The sequence below is a fragment of the Pongo abelii genome, chromosome 1 (genome assembly GCF_028885655.2).
Source record: "Pongo abelii isolate AG06213 chromosome 1, NHGRI_mPonAbe1-v2.0_pri, whole genome shotgun sequence".
Taxonomy (NCBI): Eukaryota; Metazoa; Chordata; class Mammalia; order Primates; family Hominidae; genus Pongo; species Pongo abelii.
This window is the reverse complement of record NC_071985.2, coordinates 111,407,677-111,435,394: the sequence shown is the minus strand read 5'-3', so window position 1 is coordinate 111,435,394 and position 27,718 is coordinate 111,407,677. Positions and strand designations below refer to the sequence as shown.

Sequence of the window (27,718 nt, the reverse complement as noted above, 5' to 3'; positions counted from 1 at the left end):
AAAGTCATTAAAAGCTTGTTGTCGTTTCGTGTGTAACAGCCCCAGTGACTGGAAAGCAGATTCCGAGCACACCATTGCCTTCGTGTAAGCCACCACCAACAGGGCTGACTGGGTTATTTGCTCTGTGAGGCTCAGAGACAGGACGGTGCACGTCCAGAGTTTCCCTTGGACTCCTCCCCAGGTTAGTGAGCTGTGAGGTCTCTTTTCCTTACCCCGACGTGCCCCCAGTGACCGGAAAAACGGTTCTGAGCACACCATTGCCTTCGTGTAAGCCACCAACAGGGCTGACTGGGTTATTTGCTGCGTGAGGCTCAGAAACAGGAGGGAGCACGTCCAGGGTTTCCCTTGGATTCCTCGCCAAGTTAGTGAGCTGTGGGGTCTCTTTTCCTTCCCCTGACGCGCCTGGTTGCGGGAGCAAAAGAGAACAGCTGATAGCTTAGACTAACGTGCCGTGACTCGGATTCGAACCGAGGTTGCTGCGGCCACAACGCAGAGTACTAACCACTATACGATCACGGCGAGCCACAGGCCAAGCCGCGATGGCTGGGTTTGCTCTAGCCATTTTGACGTCAAGAGATTTCAATTATTAGGCGGATTTGTTCCCAGACAGCCACAGGGGACTCGCGCTTTTCTTTCATGCCCGCTCTGCTTTTCCCTCCCTTCCTCCCAATCTTCATACGTGATGAGAACAATTCTCATCTCCTCCACTCCAGCCTGGGCCTCCCTGCACCAGCCTCTCTCGGGAGGTCTCTCTGTCCTGATCCGCACCTCCTCTGCTTCTCTCGGGCCTCTCCGTATTTCTGCTTTTCACCCTTCCTCTCTCCCGCCCCACCGACGGAGGCCGAGGTGAGCGAGGGGAGCGCAAGCAGCTTAGAGACTCGGGTGAAGGCGGAGCCAAGAACGGGAAGAGCCATCACTAGAGCCTAGGGGGCGTTCTGCTTGCTTCCGTTGGGACCCACGCGGCTCAGGCCCAGGGAGTCGCGGACCCGGGCGTTTCCTGGGATGCTGGGTCTGACGCCTGCGAGGGTCAGGACGGGGCGAAGGCCATTCCGCTGCCCTTCCAGCTTCGGAATCACCCAATGCACGGGTTTCAACCCTAGCCGGCAAGATGCGCCTCTCAGGTTTTCCGAGGCTTTGGAGCCTGCACAATTGTTCTGCAAAAGGCAGTGGCTCCGCCGAACGTTGGATGGGCCCTTGGTCTGGTGATATCAGAAGGAGAGTTGACTGTCTGTGTGTCTCAGTCGGGTGGTATGCTTGCTTCCAAGTCTGGAGGTGGGTGGTTCGAGCCTGTTCTATGGAGCGTTTCTTGCATTTTAAAAATGCTTAAACCGCTGGCAACTTTCTTCTATCGAGCACATGGTGTCATGGAAAGGCAGAGCGAGACCAACGTTACCCTCCGCTCCTCCGTGTCTCGCGCAGGACATGAGGAAGTAAATCAAGGTCCACTAGGATTCTGGGAACTCTCTCACCTTTTTTTTTTCTGAGACGGAGTCTCGCTCTGTTGCATGGCTGGAATGCCCTGGCGCGATCTCGGCTCACTGCAACCTCCGACTCTCTGGTTCAAGCAGTTCTCCTGCCTCAGCCTCCCGAGTGGCTGGGATTATAGGCATGCGCCACCTTGCCCAGCTAAGTTTTGTATTTTTAGTAGCTACGGGGTTTCACCATGTTGGCCAGGGTGGTCTCGATCTCCTGACCTCGTGACCCGCCCGCCTCAGCCTCCCAAAGTGCTGGGATTACAGGAGTGAGCCACCGCGCCTGGCGCGCGCGCTCTCTCTCTCTCTTTCTTTCTCCCTCTCTCTCTCTCTCTCTCTCTCCCTCTCTCTCTCTCTCTCTGCCTCTCTCTCTCTCCCCTCTCTCTCTTTCTCTCTCTCTCTCTCTCTCTCTGTCTCTGTCATTCATTTAGCCCTTTCCACACGCTTTTGAGGTTAAATTGGTTCTGTGATTTTACAATTACATATGATGCTCTAGTCATTCTTGTACGGGCATTTTTAGCCACTGGTGTAAGTATTTCTATAGGATAGAGGTGCAATTACTATAGGAAGAGCAATTACTCTATCATAGTGTTCACGCGGTTTTTATATAATTCCATTCTCTCTCCTCTGTTGGCTTATTAGCTATAACTAATAGTTATATTATTTTAGTAATTGCCTTAGGGCTTATAGCAAACCTTTTTAACTTATCACAGTCAACCTTCAAGTGATATTATACCTCGCCTTCTGGCCTTGACGCTATTGCTGACATGCACTTTACCTTTGGGCATGTTATAAACCCCACAACCCATTGTTGCTTTTGTTTAAATGGTCAAATTTTTACAAAAGAAACTTAAAAAATGAGAAAATACCTAGTATAGTTACCCATTTCTGGTGTTCTTCATTTCCTCGTGTAGATCTGGATTTTCGTCTGGTATTGGGTTCCTTCTGCGTGGAGGACCCCTTTGACAGTTTTTGCAGTGTGGCTCGGCTGGCTGGTAGTGAATTCGGTCAGCTTTTGTACATCTCTAAATGTTCTTTTTTTTTTTTTGAGACGGAGTCTCGCTCTGTCGCCCAGGCTGGAGTGCAGTGGCGCGATCTCGGCTCACTGCAAACTCCACCTCCCGGGTTCACACCATTCTCCTGCCTCAGCCTCCCCAGTAGCTGGGATTACAGGCACCCGCCACCACGCCCGGCTATTTTTTTGTATTTTTAGTAGAGACGGGGTTTCACAGTGTTAGCCAGGATGGCCTCGATCTCCTGATCTCGTGATCCACCCGCCTCAGCCTCCCAAAGTGCTGGGGATTACAGGCGTGAGCCACCGCACCCAGCCTAAATGTCTTTATTTCTCTTCCAGTTTTGGGAATTTATTTTTTCTGACATAGTATTCCAGGTTAACTTCCCCTGCCCTCAGTACCTTAAAGATGTTGCTTCTCTGTCTGCTCGAAGCTCAGTTCTGGAGCTCCAGAACCTACCTACCCCAAGCCCAATATACACCTCCTTTCTGTCCCTCCCTCCTCGTTGCACCTGCCTTCACTGATTCTTCAGGCTGCACATCTCTGAGAAGATGACAATCCCTAGCAGAAGAACAAGAGAATCTTGGACACTTCTGTCCATGAAGCCGTAGATGCGAGCAGATAGCCTCATTCCGTGGCGGTGTGACTCTGAAGTCACTCAGGTTTTCTGTGCCTCCATTTCTGCCTTGTAAAATAGGCGCAATAGGAATGCGTTTCCGAATGGGTTGTTCCAAGTTTAAATAAGACACGGCAGTAAAACATTGAACCCATGCCCTGAGGCATAGTAAATGCTCCAAGAGCATTAGCCATTATCATCGGTGGCCTCATCATGGCTATTATTATCTACGTCCATCTTTGAAATAATTGCATATCCTTTTAGGGTATGGAGTGATCGCAACATATAACATTTCCTAATTGATGAACATTTATTATTACAATATTGCTGTTCCTTATCACAAATATTGCTGCTGGGAACACATTTCTGCATTTTAATCATCACCCGTATGTTTCTCTATGAAATCTTCACACACAATTTGGGGATGTTGCAAAATGTGTTCCTTCAACGGGAATTGAACCCCGGCAGCAGGGATGAAATCGCCAAATCCTTGCCACTAGACCACCAGGGAAGCTGACAGACACAATGGTCTCCTTTACAGAGGAAAAAAGAGAAGGTAAAGATTAACTTTCTAAGAGAAGGAGAGCCCAACTGAAAGTGGCTCTCCGTGACCCAAGCGGGCTGCAGGACTGCAGGGCTCCAGGCAGTCACTGGGCAGCTGCTCAACACCTCTCACCTCTGCCAGCTTGGCCGCTGCTTTGGGCTGTATTGAGGACAGGCCGCAAAGAAACTGAGCAGGTGTTCCATTCTAGCCTAGCTGTAGCAAGGGGTGAGGCAGAGCCAAGCACTTGCTCTCTTTCCGAGCCTCGGTTTCCTTGCCACCGAAGTGCGGACTTGGCTCTCAGTGAGTGACGAGCGGAATCCTTCTGATTCCTGATCTCTGAACTGGCGCAAGGGGCTCTACCAATAAAGACATGTGTAGGGGTCCCCTTTCGCCCCCAACTAGCTCAATTAGTAGAGCGTGAAACTCTGAATGGATGGGTCTTTGGCTCGAGCTCCAGGTGCAGATTTAGGTTCATTTTCTTTTGTTCCGCCACACAATTCGACCGGTTCCGCAACTGTCCTCGGGGCGCGAGGAAGCCAAGTGGGCTTCACAGGAAAGACCTCCTTCGTTTCAGGGACATTGTAGCTGTCAGCTTGAAATCTTCAGAAAGAAGATTTTGGCGATAGATGAGAAGACTGGAAATTTCTAGATCTAAAGCTAACATGAAGTCCACCTCATCTGGCGCCCTCGTCTCCCGATCCAACTCACGGATCCAACTCACGGCGGGCAAACCAGGCCTGGTTCCTAGTGCTCAGCGGGGTTTCAGGTAGTAATGGAACTCCTCACGTGCTTCTTGTGATCAGAGATGCAGCTAGGTTCCCCCATCCCAACCTTCAGCTCCCCTCCCCTCCCTTAAAAAAAAAAGAAAAAGAAAAGGTCATTATGAAAGCCACCTTTGGTGTGTGAGGCGAACCTCCTGACCCTACTCTAGCTAAACGACCCGAGCACCGCCCCTTGAGGACATACCCACGAAAATCTTAGGCGCCGCCTTGGGCAACTGCGTATTGCTGCCTGGGACAGATGAAATTCGACTGCATCTCGACATTCCTGCGGCGCTAGGAAAGTGCTAGCAAAAGGCCCTGGGAAGCACCTGCGATCCCTCAGGTAAGAAGACTGCGGATCGCAACAGGCCCGGGCTGAGGGTTCCCCGCTTGCTCCCGAAATGAGGACCCTGGAGACCCATAACCGGGCTACAGGATCCCGATTCTTTCCGCGGGGTATCCAGTTCCAGAACTAAGCGCCCCTGTGCGGGATTCGCCTGGCTGACACTCTCCGGCTCCCAGAAGCTGCAGCAGCCAGCGGATTTTGAGCTTCCGAGTCCCGGGTGCGCAGGAGTGTGGACGCCGCCCCTCCAGGGCTGCCAAGCCAAGAGGCCCCAAGCCAAGGGGCCTCATCCGCGCGCTCTTTCCTCGAGGGCCCTCCACTCAGGGTGTCAACAGACGTAGGTCAGGTGAGAAACCTGGATTTCTACACACACCTGGCTACAACGAGATGGCGCCACTCCCCTTCCCCTGCAGAAGCAGACTCAGAAAAAGGTAGTTAAAACGAAAGCTTTCAATAAAATCGAGAGTCTGATAACATAATACCCAAAAGTCCAAGTTTCGATTGAAAATCATTCATCATACCAAGAACCAGGAAAATCTTATGCTGAATGAAAATAGACAGGCAATACACACTGGCAATAAGATGAGAAGGTGTTGGGATTGTCTGACAAAGATTTTAAAGCAAGCAAGCCTGATGAAAATGATTTAGTAATTATGAGCACATTCGAAACCAATGGACAAATAGAAAGCCTTAGCAAATAAATACAAGACTTAGCGGAGAACCAAATGGAAGTATTAGAAGTGGAAAATACAACAACCAAAATAAAAAGTCCAGCACATAGGCCCAACAGCAGAATGGATGGTGCAGAGCAAAGAAATCCATCCACTACAGATGAAAAAATAGAAATTACACAATCTTAACAGGGAAAAAATAGACTGGGTGAGAAAGTAAGCAGAACCTCAGGGACCTGTGAAACTACCTCAAAAGGTCTCACTTTCAATTTGTTATTTATGTCTGGAAGGGGAAGAGGAAGAGGACAAGGCTGAAAACATACAGAAGTAAATGGCTAAAAGCTTCCCAGAGTTGGCAAGAGACAGAAATCTACAGGTTCAAGAAGCTGTGAGAACCCCAAATACGATAAAACCCAAAGAGGTCTATGGCAAGACACATGAAAAAATAAAATGTTGGAAATGAAAGACAAAGAAAATATCTTGAAAGCAACAGAGAAAGGTGACACCTTACCTAGAAAGGAAAAACAATTCTGGGGATGATGGATTTCTCATGAGAAACCATGGAGGCAGAATGAAGTTGCCAGGTACTTTTCAAGCTGTGAAAGAAAACAATTGTCAGCCCAGACTCCTCTCTCCAGCAGAAACATCTTTCAGGGATTAAGGGGAAGGTCAAAACAGTTTCAGATTAAGAAAAGCTAAGGGAATCTCTGACCAGCAGTTCTATCTTAAAAGAAAGGCTAAAGGGAGTGCTCTAGACAGAAAGGAAATGATTAAAGAAGGAACCTTGGGACATCAGTATGAAAATTAAAAAAAAAAAAAAAGTAAGCAAAATAGGCCTTCCTTCTTCTCTTGAGCTTTCTAAACTACGATTGACGGCTTCAGGAAAAAATCATAACATCATTTGATGTGGTTCTAACTCTCTGTAAAAAAAAATCTTTGAAACAATCATAAACTGGGAGGGTAAAGAGACCTACAAGGGAGGTAACTCGTCTATCATTCATTCAAACTGGTACAACAATGACACCAGTATACTGTGTGGTAAGATAGAGATGCACAGACATATGAATGTCTGGGAAACCAAGAGAGATATGCAAACAGATATACTCAGAAACACTAAGGATAAGGCAAAACACCATTCTCAAAGATGTTCAAGTCACCACAGGAAGGTAAGAAAAAGAAAGCATATCCAGAAAACGACACCAGAGAGAACAAACATAAAAGGAAAAATATAATGGCAGACTTAAGCCCTACCCTATCAATCATCATATTAAATATCAATGGCCTAAATATACCAATTACAAGACACAGATTGGCAGAGGAGGTTAATGGACATGACACAACTACATCCTGGCTACAAACAGACTACCTTCAAATATGATGATACAGGCAAGTTGAAATCAAAGGGATGGGAAAAGATGTATCATGCAAACCTTAGACAAAGGAAAGCAAGACTGGTTATATTAATGTCAGATATAGTACATTTCAGAATAAAGAAACTAATCAGAGACATAGAGGGACAATATATAATGAGGAAACAACCAATCCACCAACTCCTCCCCTGACAAAAGTCATAAATGTCTATGCAACAACAACTGAAAGTACTGAACAGTGAACTAGACAAATCCACAAATATAGCTGTATGCTTCAACGTCCCCCTTTCTCAACAATTTATACAATAACCAGACAGAAAATCAACAAGAATATAGAAGAACCCAACAGCGTGATCAACCAGCGGGACTTCAATTGACAATTTTAGAACACTCAACCACACCAGAATACACATTGTTATGGGATGCATTGTGCCCAGCCACCCCAAATTCATATGTTAAAATCAGAACATTAGTAGCAACTGGTGATATACTAATTAAAATCACAATGGGAAATTGTTACATACCTATCAGAATGGCCAAAAGAAAAGCGTAACCACAACAAGTGCTGTCAAGGATTCAGAGAAAGCTGGATCACTCATACATTGCTGGTGGAAATCTGAAAGGTTACAGCCCACTCTGGAGAATATCTGTATAGTTTTTACTTTTAAAACTATATGTGCAACTACCATACCACCTAGGAATTGTATTCCCTGCACTTATCACAGAGGAATAGAATCTTATGTTCACACAAAATCCATGTACTTAAAGTTTATAGCAGCCTTGTTTTTAATAGCCAGAATTGGGGGAAAAATGTATAGACGACTTTCATGAGGTGAATGGTTAAACAAATTGTGTTATATATCCATAGCATCGAATAGTCCTCAATAATTTTTTTTAAAAAACAACAAACTATTGATAGCCACAATAACCTGGATGAATCTCCACAGAATTATGCTGAGTGGACAAAGGGTAATCCCAAAGGCGACCTGTAGGATTCCACTTACGTAACGTTCTTGAAATGAATAAATTATATGAATGGGGAATAGATTAGTAGTGGCCAGGGGTTAAGGAGGGAAGGAGGAGCAGCACTGAAGAGACAGGTTCATGGCTATAAAAAGGCAACATGATGAATCCCAGTGTTGATGGAAATGTTCTGTACCTTGCTTGTATCAATGTCAATCTCCTGGTACTGTGGCAACATACTTTAGTTCTAGCCAATACCTGCTGATGATGGTAGGTTCAGGATCTTTCTTTCTAATATCACTTACTAAGAAGGGAATCCCTTTGAGATATGTATGTATCTCCTAGGAACTACAGTGTGTCTTTCTGCCGGATTTGAAAGCCATTCCTTTGAGGTGTAGTCCTCAGGAAGGACTGAATCTCTGTCTTCCGTTCTCTGTGGGAGGTTAGAATCCTGACGTCTAATATTGCCAGCTTGCAGACACAGCTGCCCTGATGAGGCAGAAGCTTACAATGACCAATCTTTTGTAATGTTTCACTTGTGCCCTGCCCCCTGCCCTCTTCCCTGCCTCACTCTCCAATTAGAATGCCATCACCTCTGCACAAATGCGATGGAGCTCAGCCCCTTCCTCTATGGTCAGTAATTACTGAATAAAATGTTTTCACAGCTTTGACTAACGTCTGACTTTATCTTTGACAAAATAAGTGCGAGCAAGTGTTTTTAGCAACACAGCAGCTGCAAAGAGAGGCACAGACATGGCAGGAGAGGAAGAATCATCTGACCCTTCTCATTTCATAGGCATCTATTCCTGTCTGGTGTTTATGAGCCTGAGACTTGGCTGGGCTGCCCTGGTGTATCACTCCATGGCTCTGCGGCAGAACTTGAATAGGCTGGTGGTGACACTTGGTGTGACCATAACCACCTTCAAAGTTGCCATTAAGGGTTCATAAAAAAATAAAAAGAAACATAGAAAAACTGATTTTGAAAATTGTTGCCTCTCCCACTTCCTCATTCGGAGGGTGTAAGATATTGCTGTGTGATGTTAGTTGGACTGCAATTTAGCACAACAGTTTTTCTAATAATTGGCAGTTTCTCATCGAGTTAAGCGTACCTGAGAAGGAAGCACACTTACATTTATTGATTACCCCCGTTAAGTGAACAATACATCCAATAAGGCTTCTACCAAAAATGTTCTTATTAAACTCATTTTTATACTAAGGAAAAACTGGGAACAACACAAATCTTCATCAAGAGAATAATTTAATACCGACTGTTACATGGTCATAAAATGATCCCAGAAGTTCACTCGTAACATCAAAACCAGAAACCCACACTGGAGTCACTAATGGCAGAAAATCATGGCACAAAAATGAGAGAGATGAGAGAGAAAATGTACTATAGCCATAGTAGTGGGTAAAAGCCAAAGAGCTCAGTTTCTACTGATGATTTCCAATAGAAGAATGAAGGAACATGAGCCAATAGCTCTAAGGGTACAGGTCTGCACAAGGTGCCTGTTGGGTGCAGAGTTCTGTTGGTTCCAGTGATGTATTGCAAATGGGCTAATTTTTATGGACATAGCCACTGCAGAAATCTATCAAAGAATAATAAAGGGATAGCTATTTGCATGTTGATTTACCGTTGTATAGGAGGGAGAATGGGCATTAGATTGGTTTGGTCAAATAAAAGCAAAATCAAGATTTATGAAGGAAAGAGGAAACGGGAGAAGAAAAAAATCATCTGAGACCTTTGTGATTTTGCTGCCCTTATATAAGCGACTTAACAGAAAGCTGTCAAAGAGGTCACTGTGGCCCATCTTCTCCAGACCCACGTGACTTGGTCACCACAGAAAACAATTACAGATGTTGGAGGACTTTAAAACATCCTAGAAGTTTAGCAGCTTATCCTATGCTACAGAATATCTGTGTGTGATGTCCACCATGTCCCTCGGTTGTATACCCCCTCACAACCGAAGAGAGGAGAGGCCAGGAGGATGCCTCTCCCCTCAGTGGAGTATCATGCATCGATGTGTAGAAAGTTTGTTGTGCCGGCAAGTAAATGACAAAAGGGACATTGATAGAATTGGGAAACAAATTGGAATATGATTTGGTATCGCTCCCACGGAAGATAAATTTGCAGAATGTACTCAAATTAGAAGCATTAAATCAATGCTGTAATGTAAAAATGGCGCATCCTGTTCTCTACCCTTACAGAAATGTTCTCTACACTATAGAATTTTTTTTTTTTTTTTAATTGTAGCAGAATGGGGAAGAAAGGGAGGAAAAATGGAGAGACACCAAGAACGAACGAAATCTACGCGGATCCTTAGGTCTACAAAACGGAAGCAGCCCTGCATTAAGTTCAAAGAAGGAGCCCAGTTCACCTCAGCTCCTGTGGCTTGCGGTGGTCGTATCTGTTAGCACTCTACGCTGTGGCCGCAGCAGCCTTGGCTGGAATCCCAGTCATGGCAACGTCCATTCTAGGGTGTAGTGCTCTTCTTTCCCTTTCGCCTCCAACCTCAGCCTAGGAGGCGCCGTTGACCTGCGGCTAGAGAGGTCACAACTTTCCTGTGACTTAGGAACTCTCTGTAGTGGTGAAAATAGAAGGAACCCCTACCCTGCACGCCTAGAGGTCTGGTCATCTTGAAAGACTTTTGCCTCCTCTCTGAGCAAGTACGACACCCAAAAGGTGAGGTGCTCCCTCTCAGTCAGCCTTATTGGAATCTTTTACTGTTGACATGATGTGGCTGTACCCGTTTTTCTGGCTCAGATATTTCAAGAATCCATGGGGACTTTTCAGGCCAAATCAGAAATGAACAAGAGAAGATGAGAGTTCGCACTCCAACTGGGTATTTTAAGTAAAACCTATAGAATACAACAAAATCCAAAGTTAATGACATTCTCCAACCCCAATTTTTAATTTTGTTTTTATTTATTTATTATTTTTTTGCTGTCAGTAAATGACTGAATTATAATCCACAGAGACCAAAGTGCACCAGTCTTAAGTGCGTGGCCCAGCGCACTTTGACAAAAGAAACCATCACCTAGGTCAAGTTATGGGACATTTTCAACAGACCAAGAAGTCTTGAGAGCCCCTTTTCGGTCAATCCTCACCCCATCCTCACTTAGGCAATCACTATTTGATTTCTATCTCTGTGGTATACTTTTGCTTCTTGTAGAAATCACATAAAGGACTATACTGATTTTGCCTGTGTTTTTCTTTTTTTTAATGCAACAGTGGTATGAGATGCTTCCATTTTATGACATGTCTCTCGGCTCTTTGGTGTTATTGATGAGTGTTATTCCAACATGTGAGTATACTACAGTTGATGGACAATTGGGATATTTCTAGTTTGGGCTATTGTGAATAAGGTGTTTACAAATATTCTACTATGGGCCTTTTTATGGGCCTGTGCCTTCATTTCTGTTGAGCATGAACCCAGCAATGGAATGGCTGGGTCATGAAGTAGGTGTGTTTTTAACTGTATGAAAACTATCAGACAGTATTTTAGAATTGTGGCACTATTGTATTGTATTGTATTGTATTGTACTATATTTTATTTTATTTTTGAGACAGTCTCACTTTGTCACCCAGGCTGGAGTGCAGTTGCACGATCTCTGCTCACTACAACCTCTGCCTCCTGGGTTCAAGCAATTCTCCTATTTCAACCTCAACCTCCCAAGTAACTGGGATTACAGGTGCCCATCAGCACACCTGACTAATTTTTGTATTTTTAGTAGAGATGGGGTTGCACCATATTGGCCAGGCTGGTCTCAAACTCCTGACCTCAAGTGATCCACCCAGCTTGGCCTCCCAAAGTGCTGGGATTACAGGCATGATCCACTACTCCCAGCCATACTATTGCATTCTCTTGCCAGCAGCAAGAATTACAGTTGCTCTGCATTTTTATAAGCCAGTGGCTTTCCCTGTCTCTTAAATGTTACTCATTCTGGTGGGTGTGTTATGGAGTATCACGGCATTTTAAATTTGTGTTTCCTGAATGAGTAATGATGCCAAGAATCCCTTCTTATGTGATTTGGCCATTAAGAAATTCTCTTTGGCAAACAAACACCATTCAAGTGTTTTGCCCATTTTACATTGGCTTGACTCTTTTCTTCCTCCCCACATTTATACACAAACTTTTCTATTTGAATAGAAAAGTTGAGAAGATAGTACACAGAATGGAGTAAAGAGGATGGAATGGGTTTTTGGAAACCAATTCACACTTTAAAGTTGTTTTAACATCGTCCATCCCCAAAGAACAATGTATGTTTTCCAAAGACATCCCCTTATTGAAATATGCAGAGAAAGTGTGAGATAAAAGAGCATATACTAAACTCCTCAGAATGTATTTCTGGAAGTGGACAGGGAAATGGGAGTGGGATAAACAGAGAAAAGAAGGAAAGCTAGTAAGGGCCTTGCTCAGAGCTGCCACCACAATGTGCCCTGAGCTAAGGTACATGATTACCTTCTCCCTGTGCACCCGAGATCTAAGAAAATATATTAACTAATCAGGGTCATGGAATTTCAAAAACACTACAGGAAAACAGAAAATTTACCCAGACAGACCAGTCTAGTTAAGAAAGGCAGGAATAGATTTTACAAACAAAGCAAAAACACAGAAATCATACAATGAGGTGGTGGGAATGAGACTAACTGTGCCTGTCATCTCCAGTATAACACTAATTGCTGTGAATTATAATGGATTTAAGTCTCTCAGACTGGACAGAAAAGGAAATGCCGGCTCTAATGGTTTAGTGGGCAGAAAAGTGTTAAATATTCAAAGCAGTGCACATTATTTTATATATATATATATACACATATATATTGTATAGGAGGGAGATATACATATACATATATATATATATATATTTTTTTTTTTTTTTTTTTGAGACACAGTCTAGCTCTGTCACCAGGCTGGAGTGCAGTGGCACGATTTCGGCTCACTGCAACCTCCACCTCCTGGGTTCAAGCGATTCTTCTGCCTCAGCCTCCCGACTAGCTGGGACTACAGTCACGTGCCACCGTGCCCAGCTAATTTTTGTATTTTTAGTAGAGACGGGGGTTTCACCATATTGGCCAGGCTGATCTCGAACTCTTGACCTCATGATCCACCCGCCTCCGCCTCCGCCTCCCAAAGTGCTGAGATTACAGATGTGAACGACTGCGCCAGGTCAAAAGCAGTGCAATTATCTTTAGCAAGGTAACGCAGAAACAGGAAACCAAACACCGTGTGTTCTCACTTATAAGTGGGAGCTGAATATGAGAATGCATGGATACATGGGGTTGGGGAGCAAGGACAACACACACTGGAGCCTATTGGAGGGTGGGGGTTGGGAGGAGGGAGAGCATCAGGAAGAGTAGCTAATGGATGCTGGGCTTAGTACCTGGGTGATGGGAAGACCGGTGCAGCAAACCACCATGGCACAAATTTACCTATAAGACAAACCTGAACATCCTGCACATGTACCCCTGAACTTAAAATAAAAGTTGGAAATAAAAAATGTGAAAAGGAAAGAAAACAAGCAACAGCAACAAAAAGAGCAGTGCAAATCTGTACCATGCTCATTATAAACAAAAGAATGAGAGTCAAAACATGAATATCCAACAAAAGCAAACAACAAAAGAACACTTTCTGTTAGCTAGAGGAGTAATATCCTAGCATCTACCTAGAATCAAATGGAACTGTTTTTCCCTGAACTGGCCTCCTTGGGTGGCCGACCAGGGTGAGGTGAAGGGAAGAAATCTAGGAGTGAAATGTCCATTTCTTCGCTCTTGTTTAGGTCTCTGCAAGGCATAAGAAGTTAAAAGCAAGATGCAATCCCAGGCCTTTTCCAGGAATTCGAAAGAGGTGTAGGAGGAGAGAAGTTCAATTATCACCCTGGTCTCCTGGAGTATCCCAGGCATAGTCCCAAGAGTTCAGCTTTCCAAACGGGGGTCCCTGTTCTCTGACAGCCTTTTTTGGAGAAAGTACTGATGTTCCTGTCAAGGTTGGGAGGAAAAGGTTTGAGAGGCACCAAGCAATGGGGAAGCAAAGAGAAGACACCAACAAGTGAGGCAAGAAATTTCCACAGGCTCACACTGGATACAGGACCAGAGACAAGAAACTGGGTGAATTTCTGATGTTTTCCTACAGAGGTTTGTTATCCAGTTGCACAGAGCCTACTCAGAATAAGGCTTTTTCAAGTCAGCTCTTTTAATGTGAAGCCATAACTTTATGGTGTTGCCTGATGCAAATCACCACTGGGAGCCTTTGCTTTGGGTGTCTTTTTTGTTAGTCACATCAAAGAGAACACAGGGAAAATCTTGACTCCTTTCCCCAAGTCTGTGTCTTAACTGTTTCCAAAGCTGCAGAGCTCAGGGTCAGAAGGCATTGGCAGTTCAGGGGTAGAAATCACGCCTCCCACACGGGAGACCTGGATTCCATTTCTGGCAAATGCAGGGTCCTGTCTTTGTGCCCTGTGGTTTTTACATTTACTTACTGTAATTGTCCCTCAAGTACGTCACAGCCGCGCTAATAAAGAAAAAAAAAAAAGGAAGCTACTGTATAGTCCTTGGGTTCTTTCCCTAGCAGAATTTATCTTTCTTTTATTTATTTATTTTTGTTTGTTTGTTTGTTTGAGACAGAGTCTCGGTCTGTCTCCCAGGCTGGAGTGCAATATGCGCAATCCTGGCTCACTGCAACTTCCACCTTCTGGGCTCAAGCGATTCTCCTGCCTCAGCCTCCCAAGTAGCTCTAATTACAGGCTTGTGCCACCATTTCCTGCTAATTTTCCTATTTTCAGTAGAGACAGGGTTTCACCGTGTTGGCTAGGCTGATCTTGAACTCCTGACCTCACATAATCCACCAGCCTCGGCCTCCCAAACTCCTGGGATTACAGGGTGAACCCGGCCCTGGAGCGGAATTTGTCTAAGCAGGGACTTTATAGAGACAGTCTATGAAGCAGCCAGTGGGTCTGGTTGGTCTCTGCGTTTCTGCATATTTGGCCCTAAAACTGGCGCTACTTTTATTGTCTCTGCTGTCAGATCCCTGCAATACAAAGAGTCACCTGATCACTGATTCTCTGCCTGGACCACTGGATAGTGGTCTACCTTGGATAGACCACTGGACCACATCTTGCGATGGAGTGCGGTTCAAAAAATGACATTCCCGAAAGGAGAGAAGCTGTAGGGTTGGGCGGACACACGCAGTGGTGGGGGACTGGGGCCCAAGGGGAGGCGTGTGGGGAGGAACCCCTCCTGTCCAGGAAGGCCCAGTGTTTGGTGGTCTCGGCAAAATGAAGGATGGGCCCCAAGTGGAGAGCAGCACTTCCACAGAACTCATTTCTATCACCCCAGTTTATTTTACACACTCCACCAGGCAAATCTTCTGTCCACGGGACTCTTTTTTTTTTTTTTTTTTTTTTGAGACGGAGTCTAGCTCTGTCACCAGGGTGGAGTGGAGTGTGTGATCTCGGCTCATTGTAACCTCTGCCTCCAGGGTTCAAGGGATTCTCCTGTCTCAGCCTCCCGAGTAGCTGTGATTACAGGCACGCGCTGCCACGCCCAGCTAATTTTTGTATTTTTAGTAGAAACGGGGTTTCACCGTGTTGGCCAGGATGGTCTGGATCTGTTGACCTCATGATCCGCCCGCCTCGCCCTGCCAAAGTGCTGGCATTACAGGCGTGAACCACCGCGCCCGGCCTCACGGGATTCCTTTTTTTTTTTTTTTTGACACACGGTCTCTCTCTGTCGCCCAGGCTGGAGTGCAGTGGCACGATCTCGGCTCACTGCAAGTTCCGCCTCCCGGGTTCACGCCATTCTCCTGCCTCAGCCTCCCGAGTAGCTGGGACTACAGGCGCCTGCCACCACACCCGGCTAATTTTGCCTATTTTTTAGTAGAGACAGGGTTTCACCATGTTAGCCAGGATGGTCTCGATCTCCTGACGTCATGGTCCTCCTGCCTCGGCCTCCCAGGGATTCTTTTTAATGCTTCTCTTTAAGTAGCGTGGTGGGGAGGCCATGGCAATCATTAGCTCTGGAGGCCTGGGGAGGACACTCTGAAGAGGAAAGCCCCGCTATCATCCGGTTTCACCCCTGTTTTCATCTACTCTTTTTCTCAGCGAAGCTTATATAGGTCCCCGCTGTCACATCTCAGGTGCCCCATTGGCGGATTAAGAGCCGCTGACAAATCTCTTTGGGGAAGGGGTAAGAAGCGAAGTTGTCCCTTAGCCATGGAGAGAGACGCAGGAGCGGAACCGAAAATGCTTTCCTCCATCTTGTCCTCTTTCTGCTATGGGTGAACATCAACCTTCTACACACACCGGTTCAAAACTGCCTTGGTCTCTACAGGAGGTTTACCATTTTTTACAGTTCTTGTAAGCCATGTTTCCTTCTTGCTTCTACAGTTCTTCCAGGGTTGAGTTTCAGTAGCTGGTCAGCAGTCCAGACTAGTTCAACATCCTGGTGCAAAACCATTTGTCTAGTTTTGCTACTAGGGTGAAGCTGCCTCCTAGATTGGAGTTAAGACGTGTTCCCTCGGCTTTTATTTTCTAGAGAGAATTGGTATAGTTTCTTCCTTAAATGTTTGGTAATGAAACCAACTAGACCTGGTGCTTTGTTCTGGAAGGTTGTTAATTGTTGCTTCAATTTCATTAATAGATAGAGACCTATTTAGCTTATCCATTTTTCATTGTATGAGTTTTGGTCGACTTTATCTTTCAAGGACTTGGTCCAATTCATCGAAGTTATCAAATTTGTGGGCAGAGAATTGTGCACAATATTCCTGTATTATCCTTTTAATGTCCATGAGATTAGTAGTGAGGGGCCTTCTTTTCTTTTTCATATTAGTAATTTGGACCTTTTGTCATTGTTTCTTGGTTCACTAGCTAAAGGTTTATCAATTTTATTGGTCATTTCAAAGAACACACTTTTGGTTTTGTTGATTTTTCTCTATTGATTTCTGGTTTTTAATTTCCTTGATTTCTGCTCTAGTGTTTATTATTTCTTGTCTTCCACTCACTTTGGATTTAATTTGCTCTTTTTTTTTTTTTTTTAGTTTCCTAAAGTATAAGTTTGGATTATTGATTTTAGATCTTTATTTGTAATATTTATTTTTTGAAAATCTGTGATTATTTTACTTTCTGTGCAGTCTTTTTTTTTTTTTTTTTTTTTTTTTTTTTTTTTTTTTAAGATGGAGTCTCACTCTGTTGCCCAGGCTGGAGCGCAGTGGCGTGATCTTGGCTCACTGCAAGCTCTGCCTCCCGGGTTTATGCCATTCTCCTGCCACAGCCTCCCGAGTAGCCCTGTGCAGTAATTTTTGTAGTATAATATAATTTTGTTCTTGTTAAAATTTCAGTTTTATTTTATGTACAAAGGGTACATGTGAAGGATTGTTACATGGGTAGATCGGACCCAGGTAGTTCACATAGTACCCAATAGCTAGTTTTTCAACCCACTCTCCCTCCCTCCCTCCCTACCTCATGGTAGTCCACAGTGTCTACTGTTCCCATGTTTATGTCCGTGTGAGCTCAATATTTAGGTCCCACTCCTAAGTGAGAACATTTGGTATTTTGTTTTTTGTTCCTGCATCAGTCTCCTCCAGATTATGAACTCCTGCCCTATCCATGTTGTTGCAAAGGACATGATTTTATTCTTTTTTATGGGTATGTAGTAGTCTATGTTGTGTATGTACCACATTTTCTTTATTTAATCCACCATTGATGGGCACCTAGTTTGATTCCATGTCTTCGCTATTGTGAATAGCCTGGTGATGATCATAGGAGTGCATGTGTCTTTTTGTCATAATGATTTATATTCCTTTGGGTATATACCCAGTAATGAGATTACCAGTTGAATAGCAGCTCTGTTGTAGGTTCTTTGAGAAATCTCCAAACTGCTTTCCACAGTGACTGAACTAATTTACATTCACTGCAAGGGTTTATACGCTTTCTCTCCACAGGCTTATCAGCATCTGTTGGTTTTTGACATTTTAATAATGGCCATTCTGAGTGGTGTGAGATGGTATCTTATTGTAGCTTTGATTTGCATTTCTCTGATTATTAGTGATGATGAGCATTTATTTCTGTGTTTGCTGGCTGCTTATATGTCTTCTTTTATGAAGTGTCTGTTCATGTCTCTTTGTCCACTTTTTAATGTTTCTTTTTTCTTTTTGATTTTTTTAAGTGCCTTACAGATTTTGGACATTAGACCTTTGTTGGATTGACAATTTGTGAATATCTTCTCCCATTCTGTAGGTGGTCTGTTGACTCTGTTGATGGTCTTTTGCTGTGCAGAAGCTCTTTCACTGAATTAGGTTTTACTTGTGAATTTTTGTTTTTGCTACAATTGCTTTTGTGGACTTGGCCATAAATTCTTTGCCAAGGCTGATGTTGAGAATGGTATTTCCTAGGTTTTCTTCTATGATTTTTCTGCTTTGAGGTCTCAGTATGTATTGTGCCATTGCAAATGACAACCAACCAGAGACTAATCATTACAAGCCAAGAAAGGGAATTTACCTTATTGGTGGTCAGAAAAATGTCCAACAAATGAAAATTAGTAAAAGAGATTCCTGGGTGTCTTTTTCTGTAAAGCATAGGGGATTGTTTTCTGTAGAGTTCAGCAAACATTTTCTGTAAAGGGCCAAAGATAGTAAGTATTGCAGGCTTGTGAGCCAAGAGGCAAAATCAAAGCTATTATGTAGGTGTACATATAACCAGGAAGAAAACAAATTTCTATACCATTTTAATTGATGAGATTCTAAGCTAACAATAGTAAATGAGTAGAACCTCTCAGGTGGTAAATGCTCTTTGCATTGAGAGCCTAGGTCTGCTCAGCTTTCCTAGGCTGCCTGGTACAGCCCTCCCTTTCCATCCCTCAGGCTGTTTCCTCCCTGTTTTCCTCAGAAGAAGCATGCCATACCTAAGACCTACTACCCTGAGAAGCAGTGAAGTGTTCCTGGGGCCCACCAAGGCCACACAAGTCAAGGAGTGGATGGCCTTGCTCCAGCTACTGCTCAGATCATCTTTGCAAGATGACATTGTGTTGGGAGATGGTCATCAGAGCCAGGGCCATGGAAGATGCTGTCAGGAGGAGGTGAAAGGACTGGTGCCCAGGGGGAGAAGTGGCCAAGCACCTCTGCATTCAGCCTCACAGAAGTCTCAAGGGGATGCAGAAATGGAGACGGGGCAAATGGAAAACCCTTTCAAGCAAAGTTTTGGGGCCCTGAGCTGATCTCTGCTTTTCCTCCTACAACCTGCCGCACCTGCTATTTTCTCACCTCTGTGGGTGGAAACTGCATCCTTCCATATGCTCAGTCAAAAAATCTTTAAGTTTTCTTTGACTGCTGATCTTTCCTTCACATCCTATAGCTGTTTAGTCAAGAAATCACATTATGCTGAGGAATCAGGTGTGGTCCTTAATCCACACCATCCTTTCCCCCCAGTTTATAAATCTTGTAAAGTCATTCTCCTGATAAAGACAATAGGATTTCCATGAAATTGTACAATTTCAATCCTTCCTGGATGCATGACTCACTTAAAAGCACTGCTTTGTTTGCTACCATTTTCTCCTATTTTTATTTCGTACCTGTTTGACCTGCACTCTTTCCCATATGGCAGGCACTTCAGCTCAAGTATGGTTTCCTAATCATAGAATTAGCAATAATAGCAGCCTTCCTAACAACTTCTTTCTGGCCCCACCACCAGGCAAATATCATAGGATTTAATAGGTAAAGAATCGTAGGATCGTCCCTATTGCTTAGTGTTATAAAATGAATTGTTTTCCTTTGAATTCATATGTTGAAAGCTTAACCCCCAACTTGACTGCATTTAGAGATAGAGTCTTTAAGGAGGAAATTAAGGTTAATGAGGCCATACAAGTGGGGCCCTAATCTGGTAGGAATGGTGTCCATATAAGAAGAGGAAGGGCATCAAAGAATCTCTCTCTCCACACAGGCACGAGGAAAGGCTATGGGAGCACAAAGCAAGAAAGTGGCCTTCTGCAAGCCAGGAAGAGAAGCCTCCCCAGAAACCAGCTCTGCGAGCTCATCTATCTTTGACTTTTGGCCGCCACAACATTGAGAAAATAAGTCTGTTGTTAAACCACCCAATCTTTGGTATCTTTCTATGGCAGCCTGAGCTGACTAATACCCTTGGTAGGTGGGTGGCATTCACTTTATTGGGCTACACAATGTGAAATTAAAGTAACTTTAGCAATAGGCACCATCTAATTTCATTGTATATATATTGTGTCTTTTGCGCTAATATTGCCTTTTTAAATTGTATGTATATTGATGCCTGGGCCTAGCATTACAAGACCAGTCGAAATGGGAAGAAAGAAAAGAAGGTGGGAAAGATATCACGATCCATAATTGCATCCTCTACCTACATCCAGTTCTTAGAATCTTTTCCATTGGAGGCTGCACCTGTGTACCCTCAAATTCAATCTGAGCTGACAATCATTTATACAACCAAGGCAACTTTTCCAATTTTCAGCATCACATGCTTGGAGAAACAAGTATTTCAATCACTAATTTAAATATTCATTGAGATAACTGTTCTGAGGTTGATGAAAATATGGTGTATCCATGTACTGTTGCCTTCTCCTGGGTCAAGAATGATGTCTTTACTCTGCTGGCTCACATTTGACCAGAAATTGGAGTCCCAGCAAATCTTAGTAGCTGCTCAGGAAGACTATTTTAAGATAGTCCCAATATCAAACTTGTTCTAAGACTAGTATGCTGATTGAGGAGAAAGAGCCTCATGACAAAAATTCAGCTAGAGCTGTGGGTGACAGTTGCGTGTTTCAGTACTGGTCTGGGCCCAGGTTTCCTGTGAGCACCTAATGAATAGGCTCATTCGCAGAGATCGTCAAGGTGCTCACTATGTCTACCTAATAGCCTCAAAAGAAGTGATCAGCTAACAGAATTTGTGTAGTATCCTGAAGGGAAATTAATCCAGAAATAAAGGAGAATATAAGGATTTTTTAAAACAGACGTGATTCAACAGTTGTTTAAGATGTAGAAAGCTGTAAGAGACAGTTGTTCCCACTCTAATGACAAGAAAAAGCTGTATGGTCTGCGAAATCATGTGTTTTGATCTCACCAGAGAGCTGAAGTTGCAAGGCCCCTGGGTCAACTGAAGTCCAAAGCATGAGAAACCCCCGTATAAAAGGACAAACACATGAAGCAGTTCATCTTTGACAGATAATGGAAGGAAAAGGTGACAGCCATAAATGTTGGTTGGAGATAATCACTGAAGTTTTTATTGTTTCTTAAAGGCCAAGTGTGAACTATTGTGACATCTTAGAATCTCTGAGAGTCCCAGACACATAGCATGTTTTTTGCCCATTTGCTGGGTCTTTCCTCTCACATCCTAAGTGCTGACAAGACACATGTGGCAGGGAAAGAGAATTTCTTGAGCTTGCCATAGTGGTGGAGGCATATAGGTCATGATCGGCCACCACCAGAGTACAGGCACAAAACCTGGTCGCTTCTCTCACATGAAACAAAAGGCATCTACTGCTGATGCTGGAGCAAGGAACCCTTCCAACCCTTGGCCCCGGGTATAGGCCAGCTGCTGAGGTAGAGTTAAACACAAAAGCTGTTTATACTGGACAAGGGGAGGAGACTTGCTCTTGCCCAAGACTTCCTATCATTGAAAGGCAGAGTTCCACTACCCCAAGGGGAAGTCACAGGAACACTAGGACTCAGGCATCCATGGCCTGAGGTTTGGTACACATTCAATCCAATCAGTAAGTGAGTTGGTTTCAGTCAATCATTTGAGTTGGTTGCAGACCCTTTCCTTTAATGACGAAAAACTGTGATATGGGTATAAAGCTTCCATGTTCAGAAAAGTTGGCCTTGTCCTTAAGGATATTATATTGATTGGATTTCTCTCAAACTCCTTAAGTTGTATATACCATTATTAAAATTAAGTGACATTCACTTGGATTAAGTGGTAATAAAAACAAGAGGTGAGAACTTCTAGTGATTTATGATCCCAAGCCTTGTATCACTGTTGGGCTTTCATGTGTGTACTTGAAAACAAAACATGTACAATTGTTGCACTGGTTTCAAGATTTTAATGGTGAAAGCAACCTAATCAGTAATCAGTACCATATCAAGAAACCAATCTTGGAAATATGTGATTATGCTCTTTTAAAATAGCTGAAAAGAAGGCCGGGTGTGTTGGCTCATTCCTATAATTTCAGCACTTGGGAAGGCCGAGTCGGGCAGATCACTGAAGGCCAGGAGTTCAAGGCCAGAAGTCTGGCCAACATGGCGAAACCCTGTCTTTACTAAAAATACAAAAATCAGCTGGGCATGGTGGTGCATACCTGTAATTCCAGTTACTCAGGAGGCTGAGGCAGGAGAATCCCTTGAATCCAGGACTTGAAGGTGGAGGTTGCAGTGAGCCAAGATCCTGCCACTGTACCGCAACCTGGGTGACAGAGGGAGATTCTGTCTCAAAATAAATAAGTAAAATAGCTGAAAAAAATGAAATGACTGTGTGTTTATTCTCACTTTGTTCTTGTTTTGTTGTATAGTATTTAAATAAAAGGAGATTATTTATCCTCATACTGAATTTCCAAAACTGATATTTGCATTTAGCATTTTGTTAAATGATGGAGAGAAAATTTAATTGTCTTACTTTGAAAAGTTTGGCATAGGTTCTGTCACATTTTTGATGCTTTCAATCACAGTTCTGTCATTAGAATGCTGGCAACTATTTACATGCAAGGAGTATCCTAACCACTTTAATACAGTTTTTTGAAGTGCTTCAGGCAGTAACTACTGGACAGCAGATCATAGTGTTTTTATTGGTGACATGTTAGAGAGAAAGAACTTTCTGCAGTACAAATGTTCTATTAACTAATCCTTGTGCTATTAGCTTATAGGGCTTTGACTCCTGGATCTGAAAAAGACACCTCCTCCTGCTAAATCTTGAATACTGACACCAATTAATGCCTCATCTTCAGATCCTGGGGAAGATGAAAATCAAAATGAACTGCTTTCATGAACCAGAAATTGAAACCATTCAATCCCTCTAGGCCCAACAATCCCACATATACCCTTTTCCACCTCATGCCCCCTCTTCCTCCTCATGCCCCCTCTTCCTCCTCGTGCCCCCTCTTCCTCCTCGTGCCCCCTCTTCCTCCTCGTGCCCCCTCTTCCTCCTCGTGCCCCCTCTTCCTCCTCGTGCCCCCTCTTCCTCCTCATGCCCCCTCTTCCTCTGGACAGAAGAGGTGGGCATGTGAGAGTTGTAAGGCTGGAGCTTGAGGGATAAGTCTAGTTCAGAGACTTTCTTTTCTTTCCCTTTCTTTCTTTTCTTTTCTTTTTTTTTTTTTTTTTTTTTTTTGTATTTTTGGTAGACACAATGTTTCACCATATTGCCCAGGCTAGACTCAAACTCCTAAGTTCAAGTGATCCACCCACCCTGGCCTCTCAAATTCAGAGATTTTCTACAAATTAGACATTACAGTCAGGAGCACACTGATGCAAGGCCAGCATCTGGGCCCGTGTATTGCAATATCAGGGTTTTCTACAGCATTTATCTACTCTTTAATACAAAAGCATAAAAGGTTATGAAAGGTTTTTGGAACTCTTACCTCATGGTCAAATTGATTATAATTAAATTTGTGTATAAGGTTTAATTAAAATTAGCTTTAACATTTTAATATACCACACAAAGGTAAAATTTGGTTTTCTCTTTTGATCAAAATGTTTGTGTAATATTAATAATAGATAAAATATTTTTGTTTACTTTCAAAGTAAACTGCAGGGCAAAACAATGAAGGGGAGAGACAGATACAGTTGGCCTCATGTCTTCATTAGCTGTTACTGTTTAGAAAACTCAGCCTCCTTTGTATCAAAGGGTGAACATTTTTGTTTTATCATTTTGGCTGAATGACTGACTATTCTAAGGTGATCTGTGATCCTATTTTGTGATGTCAAGTGTCTCAAAACTTTGATATCTGGCAAACTTTCTAAGAGTAACATTTCTAAATTCAGCCTTTTGGGCCTCAAATTAACTTTTTGGATATTAGGTTCTTGAAGTCCAAGAGAGATATATTAGGCTTCTTAGGCTTATTTGTTATGTAGAATTATGCACGAAGCATTGTCAAATCTGAGGTGGTGTTTCACTTCCTTTGGGTTCTATTGACACAGATGTGTTGTTAATGTGTGTTCCAGGATTGTATGAGATTCCTAGAGTTCTGCTATGCTGTCAGTAATAATTATGATTATTATGTTAAATTGTTGTGTGCCACAGAAGCAACAGAATTCCATTGTCAACTGTGTCTATAACCATAGCTGTCTTAAGGCTTTTGTCATCCACAGTTGTTGTTTTCCTTTGATTCTTCTTAAAAAGTGACTTATAATCAGTTACAGTCCAGGCGTTGCTTCTTTGGGGAAGTCCATGAAAAGGATTCTTGGATGCAGGTTTCTGATAACTTTGGAGGTCGTGCCATTGAAGTAAAGAGAAAATTTCCAGGGCACTAGTAGGAAGACTGATGTCTTCATAGAGATTGCTAGCCGAATATGACAGAGCACGAGTTGATTGCATGGATCGAACTAATGGAGGACTGAAATAAGTTTTTATGGCCTTTGTTTCAAACATTGTTGATTCTTCAGAGTCTGGAGAACTTGTTTCCTTTTGAGCTATTTATAGCCTGCAACAATTGAGTAGAATAGTCTTCTAAATAGAATTTGAGGCATATTTTTCTCTCTCTGCTGAATTTCTACAGAATTTGTAAACTGAATATTCTTAACTCATGACAATGTGTTTGTTTGCATAAGTTCAATAAGATTCTGTTTTCTTTTATAACAGGACACAGGTGGAGGAATTGGTAATTTTTCCAGGGCTTTGCCTGAAATGGCGCTGTGAAATATTCCAGCAAAGCCTATTTAGGAGAGCCTGTATGAACAAGGATTCTTGCTGCACTTTGTGTGGGTAATCAGGCCAAGTATTTGGGACTGAAGCTTCTTTTGCAGGTAGGTTGGTCCTGCTGTGTTTTGTCTTTAGTGGAAATGGGGAACTGGAGAAAGGAAGATTGTGTTTCAGGAGAAACTACGGTATTAGATGAATGTTTGATTCCTGGGTGGCCATGCAGTCACCCATGGTGTGAAGCTGCTCAGGATGCCCTTTCTCCACATGACGCAGCCAGAAAGATGGATGACCAGATTCCCCATGATTGAGGAACTGACAAATAGAAAGTGGGGACTGAAATCGACCCAAGAGTCCCACAGACAGTGTTTTTGGATAGACATAGAAATGGACCCTTCTGGTCTTAAAGCTTGAAAGTTACATTTGTTTTATCTGAGTTCCTTCCTCGGCAAAGGCCTCTCAGACCTCTCAAAAAGCATCATAGACCTGAAACTCAGCAGATCACAGCCTCCAGACAATGAGATGCCAGACCCCTGACTCATCATGAGTGTTTCCTCACCCTTCCCTAGTTCCTCTTTTCCCACCCACAGTTACATTTCTTCCCTGCTACATAAACCCCTCACTTTAGTTGATCAGGGAGATTGATTTGAGACTGATTTCCCATCTCCTCAGCTGCAGCACCCAATTAAAGCCTTCTTCCTCAGCAATACTCAATGTCTTAATGATTGGCTTTCTGTGAGCTGAGCAGCAGGGCCTAGACTGAATTCCTGGGCTTTCAGTAACAATACATTATACTTTTAAAGACTGTAATTAATGGGTCATGATATATTGAGAAACTGGAATGGCATCAACTTGGCCAATTCTGAGAAAACACACTGTGCTTAAATGTCAGGGCCCTGCCTCCTGACCTGGACAGTATATGGCTGATTTTGAGTCAAAATAGGAGAGTATGGCCTGGTTTGAGTGTTTTACAGAAATGTAAAACATAGCTGATTGCTTTTATTTTAAATCCAACAAATCTCCATTTCTGGTGAGAAAATTTTGTTAAAACCAACCAACCAAACATAGAAGTATATGAATAAAAAAATAAAGGATTCCCTGCTTCCCAGTCTCACTTGATTGCTGTCTTCTGTTATATACTACAGGGAGGAAGGGGGCAAGTTGCCCAGGAAGTCCCACATCCTGTTTTGAGAATCATCTGGCCTCCTTGGGCAAATGGAAAAGAGGGAAAGCATCAAGAAAATAACAGAATTTTGCAGATATTTCATCTCCGGGCTGTGTGTGGTGGCTCACACCTGTAATCCCAGCACTTCGGGAGGCCAAGGCGGGCGAATCACTTGAGGTCAAGAGTTCGATACCAGCCTGGCCAACATGGCGAAACCTCATCTCTACCAAATATACAAAAATTAGCCGGACATGGTGGCCCACACTTGTAATCCCAGCCACTGGGCATTACAATCTCTTGAACCCGACAGATGGAGGTTGCAGTGAGGGGAGATCGCCCACTGCCACTGCATTGCACTCCAGCCTGAGCAACAGAAGGAGACTCTGTCTCAATGAAAAGAGAGGAAAGAAAGAAAGAAAGAAGGAAAGAAAGAAAGAAAAGGAAAGAAAGAAAGAAGGAAAAAGAAAGAAAGAAAGAATTTCATCTCGGCACAGGAAACTCTGCGACCGAGGCTTGAAAGAAAGAAAGAGAGAGAGAGAGAGAGAGAGAAAGAAGGAAGGAAGAAAGGAAGGAAGGAAGGAGGGAAGGAAGGAGGGAAGGAAGGAGGGAAGGAAGGGAGGGAAGGGAAGGAAGGAATTTCACCTCGGCACAGGAACCTCTATGACCGAGGCTTCAAGGGCTCTTCTCTGGCCCTAAACCCACAGTGGATTTTGCCTAATTTTCCGGGGTGCAAATGAAATGACAGCAGTCGATTAACGGAGAGGGCAGAGAGAAAGCAAGAAGGATGGCTCCTTCCTGCAGGTCCACCTTCCTTAAGCGTTGCTTGTGGAATCAAAAGAAATGCCTTAACGTGGGTTGGTGGGAACTAATTCAGACACCGTTAGCAACTTCTCTTTGCGTGGTTCCATGGTGTAATGGTAAGCACTCTGGACTCTGAATCCAGTGATCCGAGTTCGAGTCTCGGTGGGACCTTTCGGTTTAATTGGGACGGTAAAGCCGTCTTTTACTTCCTAAATGGAATGGGGATTCCGCTGACTTTCAGAAGCTCTGAGCTACAGGCCTCGGTGTCCCTTCTGCTCCCGCTGTCTGAGCCTCGCGATGTCTCCCTCTTCGGTGTTCGGGGTCCCAGAAACCCGGTTATCACAGGGGCCCGGACCACGGGGAAATTGCCGAATCATCCTGCCGGGGTCACCGAGACTGCAGGGTCCCCTTCCTGGGTGAGCCTCCTACCCCCGTGCAATCGGAGGCCCGGACCCCTCCGCCAGGGACCCAGCGACCCAGGAAGTCCCCACCCCTTCTCAGGGCGACCTGAGCCGCGGACATTCGGGCAACACTTGACTCATGGTCTTGTGGTATATCTACAGAGAGAAGAATGTATATTTTAGCTGGACTGTCCCCCCCAGGCCCTACAAAAGGAAAAAGAAGGAAAAATAATCAAGAAGGATATATATACCTGAAAAAATTATAAAATAATAAAAAATTGTATATATTTAAAAATATATAAAAATTATATATTACATATAATTATACATTTTAAAAATATATAACAAATATATAAAAGCATATATATGTATGCTTTTATAAAACTGAGCTTAGACTCTATTTTTATTTTACAAATATTCCATTTAATAGTGCATGAACTTAACTGCAGACAAAGAGACAGAAACAGAAAGGAAGGAATTCCTGAACTCCCTAGCACAGTTAGAGAAACATTTTTCTAAAGGAATCCTCTAAGGGTAAACATACATTAAATTAAGTAGAAGACATTAAGATTTGGCGTGGTTTTCGTATTCCTTTTTACAATCAAGTTGATTAAGGTGTCAGTTGACTATGGTACAATGCATCCATTTCAAGTTTGATGACGTGTTTATTACTCTAAAAGGTCCTCTTGTGCCGTTTGCAGTCAGTCCCGCCCTCCCCCTACCCCAGCAATCAATGAT

At 43.5% G+C, this 27,718-nt stretch overlaps 1 protein-coding gene, 1 long non-coding RNA gene and 2 other non-coding genes across 4 annotated transcripts in view; 2 read left to right on the top strand and 2 right to left on the bottom strand.

Moving 5' to 3' along the window:
* The window catches only part of LOC100447686 (neuroblastoma breakpoint family member 12), a 2,265,351-nt gene that overhangs the window by 757,011 nt on the left and 1,480,622 nt on the right, over window positions 1-27,718 (bottom strand).
* TRNAH-GUG (transfer RNA histidin (anticodon GUG)) lies at window positions 448-519 on the bottom strand. Its single transcript has one exon. It is a non-coding gene; the product is annotated as a tRNA-His (tRNA).
* LOC129058950 (uncharacterized) lies at window positions 623-14,065 on the top strand. Its single transcript, XR_008524443.1, has 3 exons — window positions 623-846; window positions 10,986-11,058; window positions 13,532-14,065. It is a non-coding gene; the product is annotated as an uncharacterized LOC129058950 (long non-coding RNA).
* Window positions 26,679-26,750, top strand: TRNAQ-CUG (transfer RNA glutamine (anticodon CUG)). Its single transcript has one exon. It is a non-coding gene; the product is annotated as a tRNA-Gln (tRNA).